At 49.6% G+C, this 16,177-nt stretch overlaps 1 protein-coding gene and 1 non-coding gene across 6 annotated transcripts in view; one reads left to right on the top strand and one right to left on the bottom strand.

The window, feature by feature from the left end:
* The window catches only part of DNAJB6 (DnaJ heat shock protein family (Hsp40) member B6), a 51,274-nt gene extending 46,870 nt beyond the window's left edge, over nt 1-4,404 (bottom strand). For 4 of the 5 annotated variants that reach the window (XM_044947124.2, XM_025291949.3, XM_044947125.2 and 1 more), the window contains exon 1: nt 4,241-4,396. The gene's annotated coding sequence lies outside the window, so the exon portion shown is untranslated. Of the gene's footprint in view, nt 1-4,240 lie in introns of all 5 variants that reach the window. The other variant, XM_025291952.3, reaches the window with a different exon arrangement.
* A 6,744-nt stretch (nt 4,405-11,148) lies between these two features.
* LOC112586701 lies at nt 11,149-11,274 on the top strand. The gene has a single exon (XR_003111194.2). It is a non-coding gene; the product is annotated as a U6atac minor spliceosomal RNA (small nuclear RNA).
* Nucleotides 11,275-16,177: the final 4,903 nt, after the last annotated feature.

Genomic DNA, 16,177 nt, shown 5'->3' with positions numbered 1-16,177 from the left:
AAAAAAATTTTTAAATAACCATCTTTCCACCCAAGAGACTGTTCTCAGATATCTCTCTATCTAACATCTAAAAAACCTTGCTCTGCTTGCAATAAAAATGCTCCTTATTCCCTTCCAATCCAAGAGACTCCATGTTGAAAATGGAGCTGAAGGGAGAAAATCCACATTCCTCCTTCCAGATAGTTTTGCTCCCCCCCCCCACCCCGATTGCTACACATTACACAATGTTTTACATAATGCAATTTGTGTCTTGAAGACATTCTCTATTCTTCAACTTAAAAAATCAGCAAATCAAAATGCTTGTTACTTCTAACTTATGAGTGGAGAAACTTAAAACCTTGTTTAAATGTTGAATTCATGTTGTGACATGGAACTAATTTTGTGCAATACTATTGCTTAATAGAAAGGAAGGGGGCAAGTTTAAAAAGAAATAGATGGCAAACGTGGACAAGTCCCTCCACATCATCTCATTATCTGATGAATGAGATGTACCACAGAGAGTAGGGGACAAAGACAGATGTCAACTGTCATTCCTTATCACAAATCATCTTCTTCCGTATCTTGTTCTTACTCAACATGCCTTAAAGTATTCCAGAAACAAACAAGGGAATTTATTTCCTCTATAACTCAAGATCCAAGACCATTCTCTCATCTGGCAATCATCACCCATTAGACACTTACAGGTATGACTAACTTCCCTTCATTAAAATAATACATGGCAAGTATTGGTATTTCATCAGTCCTGGTACTTGTGGATTCAACCTGTATGCTAGCTATATTGTTCTCTAAACTCCCCTGAGCTCTGGATTCCATTATTAACCACAGAATGGGCACAGATAAACCAGGAAAAAAGGATCCAATTCAACCGATATTTTCTGAGCACTCTGAGTCCAGGACAACACTACAGTCACAGAAACACACGATGGAAAACTCCAGGTCTGCCCAAAGGCCCTCACAGGAGGGCCCAGTGCGCCAGCACACACACAGTGAGAAAGTGAGTGATAGTCACTCAGTCGTGTCCGACTCTGCGACCCCACGGACTGTAGCCTGCCAGGCTCTGCTGTCCGAGGGATTCTCCAGACAAAAACACTGGAGTGGGCCGCCTTTTCCCCACCTCTCGGTGAAAAGGGTAGGATGAAAATTTCAAAAGACACAAAGTCACAGCTGCCGTAAGAAATCACCATTCCAATGACGTGTGATCTTTGCACCTGAGTTTAAGAAACCTAAAATACCTGGAGTATTCTGACACACAAACAGAGCCACTGCCTCATGGCCCAATGCGATGACTGCTGCTTTTATTCAGAATAGTCAAGAAGTCCTTACAAACAGGTTACCAATTTTCAGAGAAAACCAAACTATGCCTAAATAAGGTATAGCTTTTGAAGTACAGTTTAGAATATAAATTAGAACCTTCTCTACTTTGATATATACTGCAACACTTAGAAATTTAACCTTTTAGTCTTTTTTCCAGAAACTCTCCTCACTTTAAAAATGAAGTATTTTTAAAATTTACCTTTTTTCAGTTCAGAAATAAAGTAAAAATTTTACTCTAATAAAAGAATGGATAGGTGCAAGGTTGCCCTCTAAAGCACTCTCCAACATTTCTTAAGTAGGATATTGAAACAAAAGGAGTCAAATGTTTTTTGTATGTCTCCCTAAAAATAAAAGTTTGAAAAACACCTTATAATCTATAAGAGAAGCACCAACTTTTTTTCTTGTTGACAAATCCAGTAAGCCACTTTCTTCAATCAGGCTTTAAAATTGTCTTTCTATGCACTATTCTTACCTTCACTAACTTCTCTTTTCTTCATTTCACTTTTTTTAAGCTTGAAATTCTCTTAAATTCTATTCACCAAGAGAAACCACAGCACTTCTTAAACCTTGCCATTGATACCATCTAATTCACAAATAAGCCCGCAGTTAACCTGCTCTTGCCACTGGGTGGCGTCCTGGACGAATTTTAGGCAAACCAGGTTTATACCACAGAACACAGGCCTACATTCTAGATCATTTCCAAGGAAGTGAAAAAGCAAAAACAAAACACACACTTTCTAAAAATTCTGTTAAGATAGCAAAAGACTGACTACGTTCACTTACTTCTTACCAACAGACACCAAGAGTGACATTTAATCATCTTTAAGCATTAACCAAGGTAGCAGCAGCTGACCTTGAAAGAGCATACGACTGCACCCCAGTGGAAGGCAGGTGACCTCTACATCACTAAGCTGACACGCTGAGGATTACACTGCGATGCTGAAAAACCGAACTGAAAATAACTGTGTCTTCTTTAAAACTATGAAAGGTACAGACGCATTCCACCCCAAACCTGAGTCCAGGTGGAAAAGGTGAGGAGTACAATTCTCTTGTTTGGAGCTGTTCAAAACAGAGTCAATACAAGGGAAAATGGTTCTACCCTGAGATCAAACACCTAAAATTCAATGGGTTTGCCTCAAGAGTAAGGCTATTGTTTGCCACTCGCTGCAGGTAGTCACACCACAATTCCGTATCCTCCACTTAGTATCCAGAGTATTACTCAAACCATACTCTCCACCCAGCCCTCCAGGTAAGTCTCTCTCCTGCAGCCAAATCTACCACTTTCAGGTCAAGAAAAACGAATTTAAAACAATGATATTTTTAAGAGGGTGCTGAACACATGTCAGATTTTTGGAAAAACCCCTAAATTCTCAACTTTCTCCTATTGTACAGCACTACACACCAAGCCTGCTTAAGCCAATCTGTAAAACCAACATCTCATCCCCTTTTGTTCTCCTCCCACTTCAAGTCATCCACACCCACAAACGACTAACCGAGCCAATTTACTCCCCAAGTTCATACTCTGCATAACCCCCCAAATTCCACAGCTCCTTAGACAGCACGCACAAAGGACGCTCATAATGGCTCAGATGGCAAAGAATCCGCCTGCAATGCAGGAGACTTGGGTTCGATCCCTGGGTTGGGAAGATCCCCTGGAAAAGGGAACGGCTACCCACTCCAGTATTCTGGCCTGGAGAATCCCATGACAGAAAAGGCAAGCGGACTCGAGTCCATAGCGTAGCAGAGCCGGACAGGAATGAGGGACTAACGCACACACACCCACCCACAGGAGCTGAGGCCTCTGAGTGGAAACAAGAGAGGTGTGAATTAAACTTCCCTTCTAGAAACAATCAGGGGAGCGGTGGTCTAGAAATAGGTTGGGGAAAGAAATACAAAATGCCTTTCACAAATCAAGATAACACTGATTCGCTTAACTACTAGAAAAAAAGCGACTGAAACATGAGCAAGTTCAAATGATAAGAGTTTCTCTTTCCTTTTTTGGTCATTCGGCCTAACTTTTCCACTAAATCAATTAGTCGCCTTAAAAGATTCCAGCCATAAAGTCTTACCACGATTCCACAACTGCGATAAACACGTTGAGAACAGAGGGCGCCGCCCCGCCCACGCGTGCCAGGCACCCCCGGGTGGTGCGGAGACCTGTCCACAAAGGCCGTGTCCTTCCCGTGGTCCGTGAGTTAGCAGTGAGATTTAAACGTCCTGACTGGCGACACACACTCGGAAAACATTTCGCGAGACAACCCAAGTTTGCAATGTTCACTTCTTGCGTCAATTCTTTCTTACTTGGGCAAAACTTGACAGAAACTTCAGTTATATAAACTGCCATACACCCTGAACAGAAACCAAGCGAACCGTTTTGGTGAGCTGAAAGCCAAACACGTCGTTTCGACCGACCATCCACACGCTTCGGAGGAGCCGGCGGGGAGTTCCGGACACGCGGCCCCCCGCTCCTCCCGCAAACCCGCCTCCCTCCTGGGCTCAGGGACGTCCCCGCGGGGCCTTCAAACACTCAGACCCTCAGCCTCCCACGCGGCAGCTCCCTCGCCCCCTTCCCCGAGCCCGCCGCCCGGTCCCGGCACCCGCCCGGCCCCAACCGCCGGCGCGGGGGCCCCAGGGCGCCGGGAGGAGGGGGCCGCCGGGACAGGCGGCGGCCGAGGTGGGGGGGAGGAGCGCTGAAGGGGGCGAGGGGACGGCCGGAGCCCGCCCCGACGCGCAACCCCCAGCCCGGCCCGCGGCCTGCCGCCGTCCCCGGCGCGCCCGGCGCGGCCCGGCCCCGGCCCCACACCAAACCCGTCTCCAGCCCTCAGGCCCCTTCCCCGAGTCCTCGGCCCCCGGCCCCACACGCCGCAGCCTAGGCCCGGGTCAGCTGGGCCGCCGGGCCCTCGCCCCGGCCGCTGGCGGCCCTCACCGAGGACGCGGGAGCCAGCGGCGGAAAGCGCGCTGGGGCTACAGTCGGGGCTCCTCGGCTCCGGCGCGGTGGCGGAGGCGGCGACGGTCCTCGCGCTTTCCTTTCTCTCCTTTCTCCAACAACAAACAGGAAGTGCGTCAGGCGGCGGCGGCGCAGCGACGACACTTCCGCCCGGCCCTGAGGCCGCGCGTGCGCAAAGCCCCGGCCGCCCCGACCCCCTCCTCCCCCGCCTTCCCGAAGATTCTGCGCGGCCCGGGACGCGGCAGACAGCGCGCATGCGCAGCCGAGGCCCGGTCGCCGGCAGCCGCGCGGCGCCGCGTGCCGGTTCCTGGCGCGGCGTCCGTGTCCGTTGGGGCCTGAGGCGTGGGCGCTGTGGGTGTTGGTCTTCGCGCCCTGGATTCTGTGCAGTCATTTCTTGTGTTTCTTCAGCCCTCCCTGTGTTACTTACCTGGCTCTGGGCAGGTGACCAGTTAGCAAAAGAAAATGTGTCTACTCTGAGTCAATTCTCGATCCCTTCCTTTGGAAGCTTACAGAAGCCTCCCCGGGCGGGGCGGCTCAGCGGTGTTGGGTTTTCGCGTCTCCTGACGAAGCGGAGATGACCTCGGCGGGGCTGGAATTTCCCGCAGTACCGGCGCCGCACGCAACCCTGTCTGTCTGCGGGCCCCCAGGCTTTCCCTCCGCGGTAACAGTGCCATCGGGCGACGAGCGACGTCTCACATTAAATGAGACCCCACCTGAGGCGAGCGGGAGCTAACCTGGACATGCAAGCAGCGAGAGACGTGGTCTAGTGGGCTAGCCACAAATAACTTGGTCTCCCTCCAAACCAATAACGTATTAAAACATCTGTCCATGCAGTGAACTGTGTCGGGAGGAAACCAAACGGTACCAACAAAGCGCCTCCCGGCATTCCAGGGGGCCAAACACGCTGAACGTTAGCCAGTACTCCATCTGTAAAGAGCTGTCTGTGAAACAACAGGGAAGATCTTCAGCGATGAAAGACATTGTACATTAAGTATTAGCTCCGATGGCGGTGCTGCCGGACGGTACTTCCGTGGAAGAAGATTCCAAAAGGGAACCGCAAGCATTTGCATTTGCAGACGCGTGGGGGGAAGGGCCTCGGGCTGGTAACCTGGTAGGAAGGGAAGCCTGGCCAGGACTAACCTGCAGTTTGCAGGTTGGAAGGAAGAGCAGGGAGACCGACTTTGGCTCCCCATCTGTAAAATGGGGATATGGACTTCCTGGGAAGGGTCACTGTCTGCGCTGGGCTCTGTGCCTATCACATAGTGATACTCAGGAAATCATAGCTCTTCTGTGTCGAGAAACTTCTGCCTCTTTGAGAAACTGATAAAAGGCATGGACTTCTCCCCAGCCAAACGTGCAAGTGATAGGAGAGAATTTGTATCCCGGCACACGCACACAGGCCCCCTGCCGAGCCCAGGGGCCAAAGGTGAAGGTCCTTAATGACAGCTTGGCAAGTTTTACTATCCTAAAAAATTCATCTCTGATGGAAGAATAACATTTGTAAATAATTTGCCCTGAGGCAATAAATTCAAGAACAGAAAATGAAAGAAAAAAGAACGTACAAGGTTACTGATATCGACTTTGGAGATAATCTGTTCCTCATCAGGAATACTTTGCAAGCCATAAAAATAATAATGTAATTATGCTTACTAACATCGAATGTATCCAACTTGCATTATTGAGACAGTGCTCTCCTTCTAGTAAAATTGTATTTGCGGGGAGGGAGAGGTGGATGGGACTGTACACATATAATTTTCTGTCTTTGCTTTTGAGTTCTTGGTTATAATGAAACTCCCTATAATGAAATACAAAAGAGAAAAGTAAATACAGGTTTTATTAACATGTATGTTCTCAGTTGTGTCCCTCTCTTTGCAACCCCATGGACTAGCCTGCCAGTCTCCTCTGTCCATGAGATTTCAGGCAAGAATAACTGCAATGGGTTGCCATTTCCGCCTGCAGGGATCTTCCCAACCCTGAGATGGAACTGGAGTCTCCAGCATTGCTGGCAGATTCTGTACCACTGCCACCTGGGATGCAGATACAAATGGAGATTTCTCTTACAAATGCAAATTTCCCCCACAAAAGGGTAAAGTTTGATTCTGTTCTCAGTTTCTCCTGCTCCTGCAGTTTCTCAAAAATAAAGGAAGTTGCCAAATAATCTTTATGCCCAAGAGTCATACCTAGGATGGCATATTCTACCAGTTCAACACACTCATGGAGAACTGGAAGAATGTTCATAATTCTCACTTTTTTCTTTTCTTTTTTAAAACCTATATCCTTGGCTGTGCCAGGCCCTAGTTGTGACAGCCAGATCTTTACTTGCAGCACGTGGGATCTCGTTCCTCGGCCAGGGATCAAACCCGGGCCCTGTGCACTGGGAGCTTGGAGTCTTAGCCACTGAACCACCAGGGAAGTCCCCTCACTTTCTTTTTCATGATTTGAAGTATTGTTTGAACTTTTGTGTATAAAATATTTTTATTTTACTATTACTTTTCAAAACTAACAAAATCATGTTTATGAAGTTGAAATCATGAGTCTTCCATAACTCCATAGTACAGTGGTGTGAAGTGAGAGATTGAATACAGCTGTGGGATAAACATGAGTATGTTTTCATTTATCCATCTCGTGTGCATACGTTGAGCATCTACTGTACACCAGGGCTCAAAGAAGGCAGGACTCTTCCCCTCGAGGACCTCTGCATCCGTTGAAGAAGACAGGTCCATAAGCCAGAGCTTCCAGTACTGTCGGCCAGAGCTTCGGGGATCTAAGCTTACAGGCTCCAGGGCCCAGAGGGGAGACATTCAAACCAGGATGGGGGTGGGGGGCGCAGGGCACAGATGGAGAAAAACTCCTCAGAAGAAGCCAATCTTTTTTTGTTTGCTTTGTATTTTTAATTTTTACAATGCTGTGTTGTTTCTGCCATACAAAAATGCAAAGCTGCACTCACCCTCTGCGATGGCCCACACTCCGTGGAGAGTGCTTCTCTCTGAATCTGAATAAATCTACTTCTTACCTATCAAAAACAAACAAAAAAAAAGCAAAAGGAAAGTGAAAAGTCTTCATCGTTCAGTCGTGTCTGACTCTTTGTGACTCCAAGGACTGTAACCCCCCAGGCTCCTCTGTCCATGGAGTCCTCCAGGCAAGAATACTGGAGTGGGTAGCCATACCCTCCTCCAGGGGATCTTCCCCACCTGGGGATGGAACCCAGGTCTCCTGCATCGCAGGCAGATTCTAATCAGCCATAATTATACACATAGCCCCTCCCTCTTGAGCCCCCCTGCCTTCCCCCCACCCCACCCCTCTGGGTCATCACAGAGCACCAGAGTGGGCTCCCTGGGTTACACGGCAACTTCTCATCAACGATCCACTTTACACAGGCTAGTGTATATATGCTGATGCTACCTGCTCCGTTTGCTCCACTCTCCCCCTCCCCCACTGCGTCCACAGGTCAGCTCTCTACATCTGCGTCTCCATTCAGAAGCGGCCGTCTTGAGTGAGTTCTGAAAGACCAGGAGGAGTTAATGTTTGAAGCCCTGTGTGGGTGGAGAGAACTCCAGACAGGAAATCCATCCAAGGGTCACCAAGAAGCTGATTAAATGACTAATTAGTACTCTGTAAAACTAAAGCTGTCCCACACTGTAGGAATGGCGACAGGCCTCTCATTTCAGAAGGAAACCTCCTTTTTGGCTCTGCAAGTTACGGGTGTCAACGAAGTCTAGCGGAGAGAGGCTGACTGGAGGGCTGTGTGACGTGGTGACACTGTGGAGAAGAGCATCTTTGCAAAAGTTGTGCCTGTTTTAACTGCAGAAGGTGGACAGGAAGGGAGGGCTCGGGGTGGGGGGTAGAGGCCTGGCTGGGAGGATGGCTGGAAGGGCCACCTTGGAGGAAGGACACAGCAGGGAGCCCAGGGACCTGTGATCACTGATGTCGGATCATGAGCTGTTTCCAAGCGTTTTCATTCCTTCTGTGACATCTCAGGGCTGCAGAAATGGGGATCAGCCTTTCCAGCCTGGTGTTATCTTTTTGTGTGTGAAAGGTCAACTTGAGGAATGAAGCGGGGGCCATGCCTGTGCTCAAAAGACAGTGACCACGGGGCGGATCCCAGCCCAGAGACCCTAGAAGAGGAGCCCAGGGAGGGGACAGGTTCTGGATTTCTTGCAGTCATGTTATTATTATTATTTTTTAATAGATGTACTCTTTTTTTAACCATATTTTTTAATGATTGATTGAGTGTAGCCGGCCTGGGTCTCTGTTGCTGCTCAGGGGCTTTCTCTAGTTCCTGTGAGCGGGGGCTCCTCTCCAGTTGTGATGCGAGGGCCTCGCACTGTGGTGGCCCCTCTCGCCGCGGGGCACCGGCCGGTGGTGGCCTTTCTCGTCGCGGGGCACCGGCGCTAGGCCTGCAGGCTCAGTAGTCGAGGCCCTTGGGCTTTGTTGTGGGATCTTCCCGGACCAGCCACCGAACCCGAGTCCCATGCATTGGCAGGTGGACTTTAGAAGGAGACTCAAATTATTTCACTGGACAATGAAAGGAAACGGTGACCGTGAAACCTTGGAAACATTTTTGGATTATAGAAGAAAAAGAAAAATCTCGAGCACCTGTGCCTGACGAGGTGTGGGGGTGAAGGAAAGGAAGACTCGATTCCACACTGTGAAGGTTCTGACCAGGAGGAAGAGCTGGTGTGGGTGAAGACAGTGCAGACGTTGGCTGTGGGGAAAAGGGACCAAGGGGGTCTGCTGGAAACACACAGCAGGTGGTGTCACCGGGACCCAGCCCTCCCAAGGCCTGTCAGAGCTGCGCACCAAGGCTTCAGAGCCTCGTTGCCATGGGAAGAGGAGCAGCTGAGCGAAAAGCTGGCAGTAGGGGTGAGCCCAGGAAATAGTTAACATCGTCAAGTAAGAAAAGACGGAGGGGAGCTGAGAACAGTTCATGGTTCGCAGGTCAGTGGCCTTTCCTGGAGTGATTCCAGGAGACTGGATTACAGCCTGGTGCTTGGTGGGAAACCCTGGCAGCACTTAGACGGGTTTGTCCCCAAGAGAGAAGGAAGGAAAGAAGATACCGAGAAAGACAAGGTCACGGGAAGGCCTGGTGTTTACCTGGCTTTGCTGTGTTTGTTTCTGCAAAGACAGACATTCCTGCGTGTTTCTAACTAAAGAGGCCGTGGACAGAAAAGGAACAGAAGATGCTGGAGAGAAAGCGAAGCTTAAAGTCATTCTCAAGGAGTCTGGATGCTTGGAACCCGGCGTAAAAGTCAAGAAACTCACGTTCCTTTAAAACAGATGAGAAGTCGAGGGGTAGTGACAGAGGGGTCAGAGGTGGGACCCCCCCCATCTGACACAGGACCCCCAAGGGGAGGAGGCAAGGAGGACACAGATGGATTGCAGAGAGCCGTGAGGAGCTTTGGGATTCCAGAACGTATTCAGCATGCGAAAAGGGCGAGCACTAGAGAAGGTCCTTCATCTCGACAGACAACGACCAGGGAGGAACTTGTATCTAAAAACGGTCATGCTGCCGGACCTCAGGACGGTGTGGTCTTGGCTGAGTGGAAAGGGGACGCAGTGCCAGCGCCGGGGCCCAGAAGGAGAAAGGCTGCTCTTCCGCTGGGACCACCAGCACTTGAGGCACGAGCTTAGCTTTGTGCCCGGCTGTGACGTTGACACTGCCAGGAGCCTCGGTTCCCTGTCGGTGAGACAGGAACCACAGTGACTGCTGTGCCGAGTATGTGCGCCGGACTCTGAAGATTAGCGTCGCGGTAAAGGGTATGGTGAAACCTCCAGGTGTTGAGTGAGACGTGGGCAGTTTCACATACATATTTAGCGTATGTGTTTCTCTACTCAGAACACTGCCTTCAACGGCCGACAGGAACGTGTCAATCAAAAGTCTCCACGCAGGTCAGAATGCTCAAAAAGTCTACACACAAGGGCTGGAGCGGGTGTGGGGAAATTCACACTCCTGCACCGTCAGAGGGAGTGTAGATTGCTGCAGCCACAGTGGAGAACAGTATGGAGGGTCCTTAAAAAATTAAAAATACGGACTTGTCTGGTGGTCCAGTGCTTAAAACTCCATGCTTCCACTGCAGGGAGTTCAATCCCTGGCAAGGGAACTAAGATCCCATATGCCCCCAGCCCACACACACACACACACAACAGAAGCACCATATGATCCAGCAACCCAGTTCCTAGGACTGTCCGACTCTTTGTGACCCCACAGACTGCAGCCCGCCAGGCTCCTCTGTCCATGGGATTCTCCAGGCAGAACACTGGAGTGGGTCGCCGTGCCCTCCTCCAGGGGATCTTCCCGACCCGGGATCAAACCCGCATCTCGTGCTTCTCTGCACTGGCAGGCGGGCTCTTTACCACTAGCGCCGCTGGCCACTAGTTCCCTGTTGTTCCCAAGGAGACACACTCAGCGTCTTGTAATGAACCACAATGGAAAATAACTGTTAAAAGGAATATAGTTCATACCTGTATGTATGTGTGTAACCAAATCACTTGCTGTGCGCCTGAAACACTGTAAGGTAACTGCGCTTCAGTTTTTTAAAAAAGATAAAGAAAAAACAGTGGCTTTTCCTTGATGCCCAACTGGCTGGCCAGTATCATGGCAGGGACAAATGACGATTAGTGTAATTTAAGTGATGAAAAAGCTAGAGGGTAGTCTGCTCTCTGCAACTAGAGGAAGCTTGCACAGCAATGGAGACTCACTTCAGCCAAAAATACATTAATTTTCAAAAGGATATCATAGGCCCAAATGTCGATCTAAAACTATAAAACTTCTAGCAGAAAACACAGGTGAAAATATTTGTACAGGCACAAAAACCATTTACTATAAAAGAAAAAAATGAAAAACTGGATTCATTAAAAGCAAAAACTTTTGTTCATCAAAAAACATAGCCTTGTATGAAAGGAGAGAAGGCTAGCACTCTCCTTGACAAGGATGGAAGGGGCTCTCGGGCCTGACAGCACGCATGTGGCTGAGGCATTGCCACTTACCTGGTGGCGTCGAACCACTGTTTTTAGAAGACACACAGACGGCTACAAACACATGAAAAGATGCCCAACATCACTCATTATTAGAGAAATGCAATCAAAACTACAATGAGATATCACCTCACACTGGTCAGGATGGCCATCATCAAAAAGTCTATAAACAATAAATGCTGGAGAGGGTGTGGAGAAAAGGGAACACTCTTGCACTGTGGATGGGAATGTAAATTGATACAGCCACTATGGAAGATGGTATGGAGATTCCTTAAAAAACTAGGAATAAAACCACCATATGACCCTGCAATCCCACTCCTAGGCATATACCCTGCTGCTAAGTCATTTCAATCGCGTCCGACTCTGTGTGACCCCACAGACAGCAGCCCACCAGGCTCCCCCGTCCATGGGATTCTCCAGGCAAGAACACTGGAGTGGGTTGCCATTTCCCTCTCCAATGAGTGAAAGTGAAAAGTGAAAGGGAAGTCGCTCAGTCATGTCTGACTCTTTGCGACCGCATGGACTGCAGCCTACCAGGCTCCTCTGTCCATGGGATTTTCCAGGCAAGAGTACTGAGGAAACCAAAATTGAAAGAGACACATGTATCCCACTGTTCATTGCATCACTATTTACAACAGCTAGGACATGGAAGCATCTAGATGTCCATCAACAGATGAATGGATCAAGAAGTGGTGGTACATGTGCACAATGGAATATTCAGTTCAGTTCAGTCGCTCAGTCGTGTCCGACTCTTTGCGACCCCATGAATCGCAGCACACCAGGCCTCCCTGTCCATCACCAACTCCTGGAGTTCACTCAAACTCACATCCATCGAGTCGGTGATGCCATCCAGCCATCTCATCCTCTGTCGTCCCCTTCTCCTCCTGCCCCCAGTCCCTCCCAGCACCAGTCTTTTCCAATAAGTCAATTCTTTGCATGAGGTGGCCAAAGTACTGGAGTTTCAGCTTTAGCATCATTCCTTCCAAAGAACACCCAGGACTGATCTCCTTTAGAATGGACTGGTTGGATCTCCTTGCAGTCCAAGGGACTCTCAAGAGTCTTCTCCAACACCACTGTTCAAAAGCATCAATTCTTCGGCGCTCAGCTTTCTTTATAGTCCAACTCTCACATCCATACATGACCACTGGAAAAACCATAGCCTTGACTAGACAGACCTTTGTTGGCAAAGTAATGTCTCTGCTTTTGAATATGCTGTCTAGGTTGGTCATAACTTTCCTTCCAAGGAGTAAGCATCTTTTAATTTCATGGCTGCAGTCACCATCTGCAGTGATTTTGGAGCCCAGAAAAATAAAGTCTGACACTGTTTCCACTGTTTCCCCATCTATTTCCCACAAAGTGATGGGACCAGATGCCATAATCTTCGTTTTCTGAATGTTGAGCTTTAAGCCAACTTTTTCACTCTCCTCTTTCACTTTCATCAAGAGGCTTTTTAGTTCCTCTTACTCAGCCATAAAAAGGAACACATTTGAGTCAGCTTTAATGAGATGGATGAACCTAGAACCTATTATTCAGAGTGAAGTCAGAAAGAAAAAGATAAATATGATATTCTAATGCACATATACAGAATCTAGAAAATGGTACTGAAGACTTTATTTGCAGGGCAGCAATGGAGAAACAGACATAGAGAAGAGACTTATGGACCTGGGGAGAGGGGACGAGAGGGTGAGCATGTGCATGGAGAGAGTAACGTGGAAACTCACACTACCGTATGTAACATAGATAGCCAACTGGAATTTGCCGTATGGCTCAGGAAACTCAAACAGGGGCTCTATATCAACCTAGAGGGGTGGGATGGGGCGGGAGATGGGAGGGAGGTTCAAAAGGGAGGGGATATATGAATACCTATGGCTGATTCATGTTGAGGTTTAACAGAAAACAGCAAAATTCTGTAAAGCAATTATCCTTCAATAAAAAATAAATTAATTTTTTTTTTTAAAAAAAGCACAATTAGGAAAGTGAAAAGACAAGCCAGAGTCAGAGGAGTCCAATGCTGGGACAAAAATCCCTTGTTCGCTGTTTATGACCTCACACCCACTGGGATGGCTGAGCAGCTGCTGGGGAAAGTGGTATTCTAGTTCCTCAAAAAATTAAAAATAGAAGCATTTTCCTAGCAGTCCTGTAGTTAAGACTCCCTGTTTCCATTGCAGGAGACACACGTTCAATCCCTGGTTGGGGAACCAAGATGCCACATACACGCACGGTGGGGCCCATAAAATAAAATAAAATAATTTAAATTAAAAATAGGACTAGCATGTGACCCAACAGTTCTAACTCCTGAGTAGACAAATGAAAGAATGGAAGCAGGGTCTCAAGGAGGCATTTGCACACCATGTTCATCAGCATTATTCACACTAGCTCAGAGATAGAGCAGCCCAGTGTCCCTTCATGGATGATGGATAAACAGAATGTGGTCCACCCACGCAACGGCATGCGACTCAGCCTTAAACAGGAAGGACAGCCTGCCCCCTGCCCCAACAGGGATGGACCTTGAGCAGATGAGCCAGTCCCCAAAGAATAAACGCCGTTAAGACTCCATCTACTGAGGTGCCTGTGTGTGCGTGCTCAGTTGCTTCAGTCGTGTCAGACTCTGTGTGACCCCATGGACTGTAGCCCACCAGGCTCCTCTGTCCACGGGATTCTCCAGGCAAGAACACTGAAGCGGGGTGCCATGCCCTCCTCCAAGGGGTCTTCCCAACCCAGGGATCGAACCCACATCTCTTGAGTCTCCTGCACTGCGGGTGGATTTTTTTTTTACCACTGAACCACCACTAGGGAAGCCCATGAGGTCCCTAAGGTCATTAAATTCATAGAAAGTAGATGAGGGGGGCCAAGAGCTGGTTGGGGGGTAGTCAGCGTTTACTGGGGACAGAGTGTCAGTTTTACAAGGTGAGTGATGGAGATGATGGTGGTTGAGTGTGTCCCTCCAGCCTTAGAGACGGTCCACACGGTGAAGTTCATGCTGAGTGTGTGTTATCACAGTGAAGAGATGGGAGGGAAGCCCGAGGTGGAGCTCTCAGGCGGGTCATATGCGAGCACAGGCTTTGTCCGAGGCTCAGCCCCACCCCCCATCCCTCTCACTAGACTTCAACACTCCCTCCGGAACAGTCACCGCCAGCCGCTCGCCAATCCCTCCCAGCCCCTGGGCAGCATGGACTGGACTTGGGCAGCAGGCGGTGAGCCTGAAACAAAGCCATTAGAGCTTTCCCCAGGGGACTGGGCTCCTGCAGGGTACCCAGACCGTGATCCTGGAGGCACTCAGACTGCAAACCAATACTATCAGGCTATCTGGGAGGAGTCCACGTGATGAGGTTCCTCTGGAGGAGGATCGGGCGCCTGGGAGAGTTGAACTCTGGGTGACAGGACTGGGGCGGGGGTCCCACGGCCCAGTGTATGCAGCCTGTCGGGTCCCTTTTCCTCTCAGTCACGTGGCCTCTTCTTTATTTAACCAACACATACAGAACATTTATTATTTCCCATGTGAGCCAAGAAATGCAGAGCGGATGACCCGCAGGCCAGCCAGGTGCCAGGGCGTGCCCAGAGTTCATTCCCCCACTGCTTCTGGAAAGCGGCCTCTGACTTTGGTTCATGGAGAATCTCAGGGTTCGGACTGAGTGCCTGGCTAAGCTTGAGGACTACCTCCATCACCAAGGAAGTGCTCCGAGTTCTGGCCGCTGGGTGGGTTGCATCACCACTTTGGAAGACTCGCCTGGAGGAAATCTGAAGCAATAAACCAGATGCGCTTGGGCAGCTGGCTTCACACCAGTGCTCACAGCAGGCAAAGCCCCTGCTCGCCCTTCCCCTTTCCTCTCCACGGCTGCTCTGCCCAGAACCAAGACCCTCGGATCTCCAGAGGAGGAAACTGAGGCTCAGAGACGAGGCAGAGGGGTGCCCGAGGCAGCCTCGGGGGGCCTGGGAACAGGAAAGAACTCCTGGAGGCGAGGCCTCCTCCAGAGGACAGCCACTTGCTCCGCAAAGGAGTGAGAGCAGCTTGGTGCCCTCCCTTAGAGCTCAGACCCACTGCCTGGACACAGAGCGCCCAGCTGAGAAGAGGAGGAAGTGGGAACCTGCCGGTCCCGCAGATCCGCCGCCCGTCAGGGCGCTTCCTACACTCTAAGAAGGACAAGCGGAGAGAAGGAGCGCGGGTTCTGTAACTGAAGCCACATGGGTCCTCGCTTACTCTTTGAAAGCTTCTCCAACGGATGGCCTCTCCTCTCCAGCAGCATCCCTGCAGGATGACCATGTCCCGTTCCCAGTAAGCTGGCATATTCCCCTCACCACCCCCCCGCTACTTTTTTACTTTAGCTCTTGACATATTTGACTTTTTTAAAAAATCATTTACTTTTAATTGAAGGATAATTGCTTTGCAGGATTGTGTTGGTTTCTGCCAAACATCCACATGAATCAGCCGTAGGTAGACCCATGTCCCCCCTCCTGAGCCTCCCTCACACACCCTCCTGTTCTGAAACCCAGAGGAACCTGGAAAGGGCTGCCTGGGGTTGAAATGGAACCTATGGTCACAGGACAGGGCTTCCCCGGCACGTAGCCACCAGCAAATGGACCACCCCCTGAGATGGAGCCAGGGCTCCCAGGTCTGCCACAGTTCAGGCAGACAAGCCAGGGCAGGCCCCTGACCCCCCAGCCCTAACGGACTGTCCCTTCAACACAGACCCTGCCCCTCTACTCTGAGTTCTTAATTTCTCAGAACTCCAGGAAAATTGAAAAACCAGTCGAATGAACAGGTATCTTCACCTCCATTCGCCAACTGCTGCCGCCTCCTCACAGCTCAGTCTCTTTTTTCCTTTTCCAGTTTTTGCTGAGCCATCTGAACGCAGGTTACAGGCCTCCTGACGTTTTGCCTCAAGCTGTCTTAGCACGTATGATCTCATAAGGAAAGCTTCCTATGTGGCCTCATGTAACCGT

The sequence above is a fragment of the Bubalus bubalis genome, chromosome 8 (assembly GCF_019923935.1).
Source record: "Bubalus bubalis isolate 160015118507 breed Murrah chromosome 8, NDDB_SH_1, whole genome shotgun sequence".
NCBI lineage: Eukaryota > Metazoa > Chordata > Mammalia > Artiodactyla > Bovidae > Bubalus > Bubalus bubalis.
The sequence above is the reverse complement of the archived record's forward strand: the minus strand, read 5'-3'. Positions and strand labels throughout refer to the sequence as shown.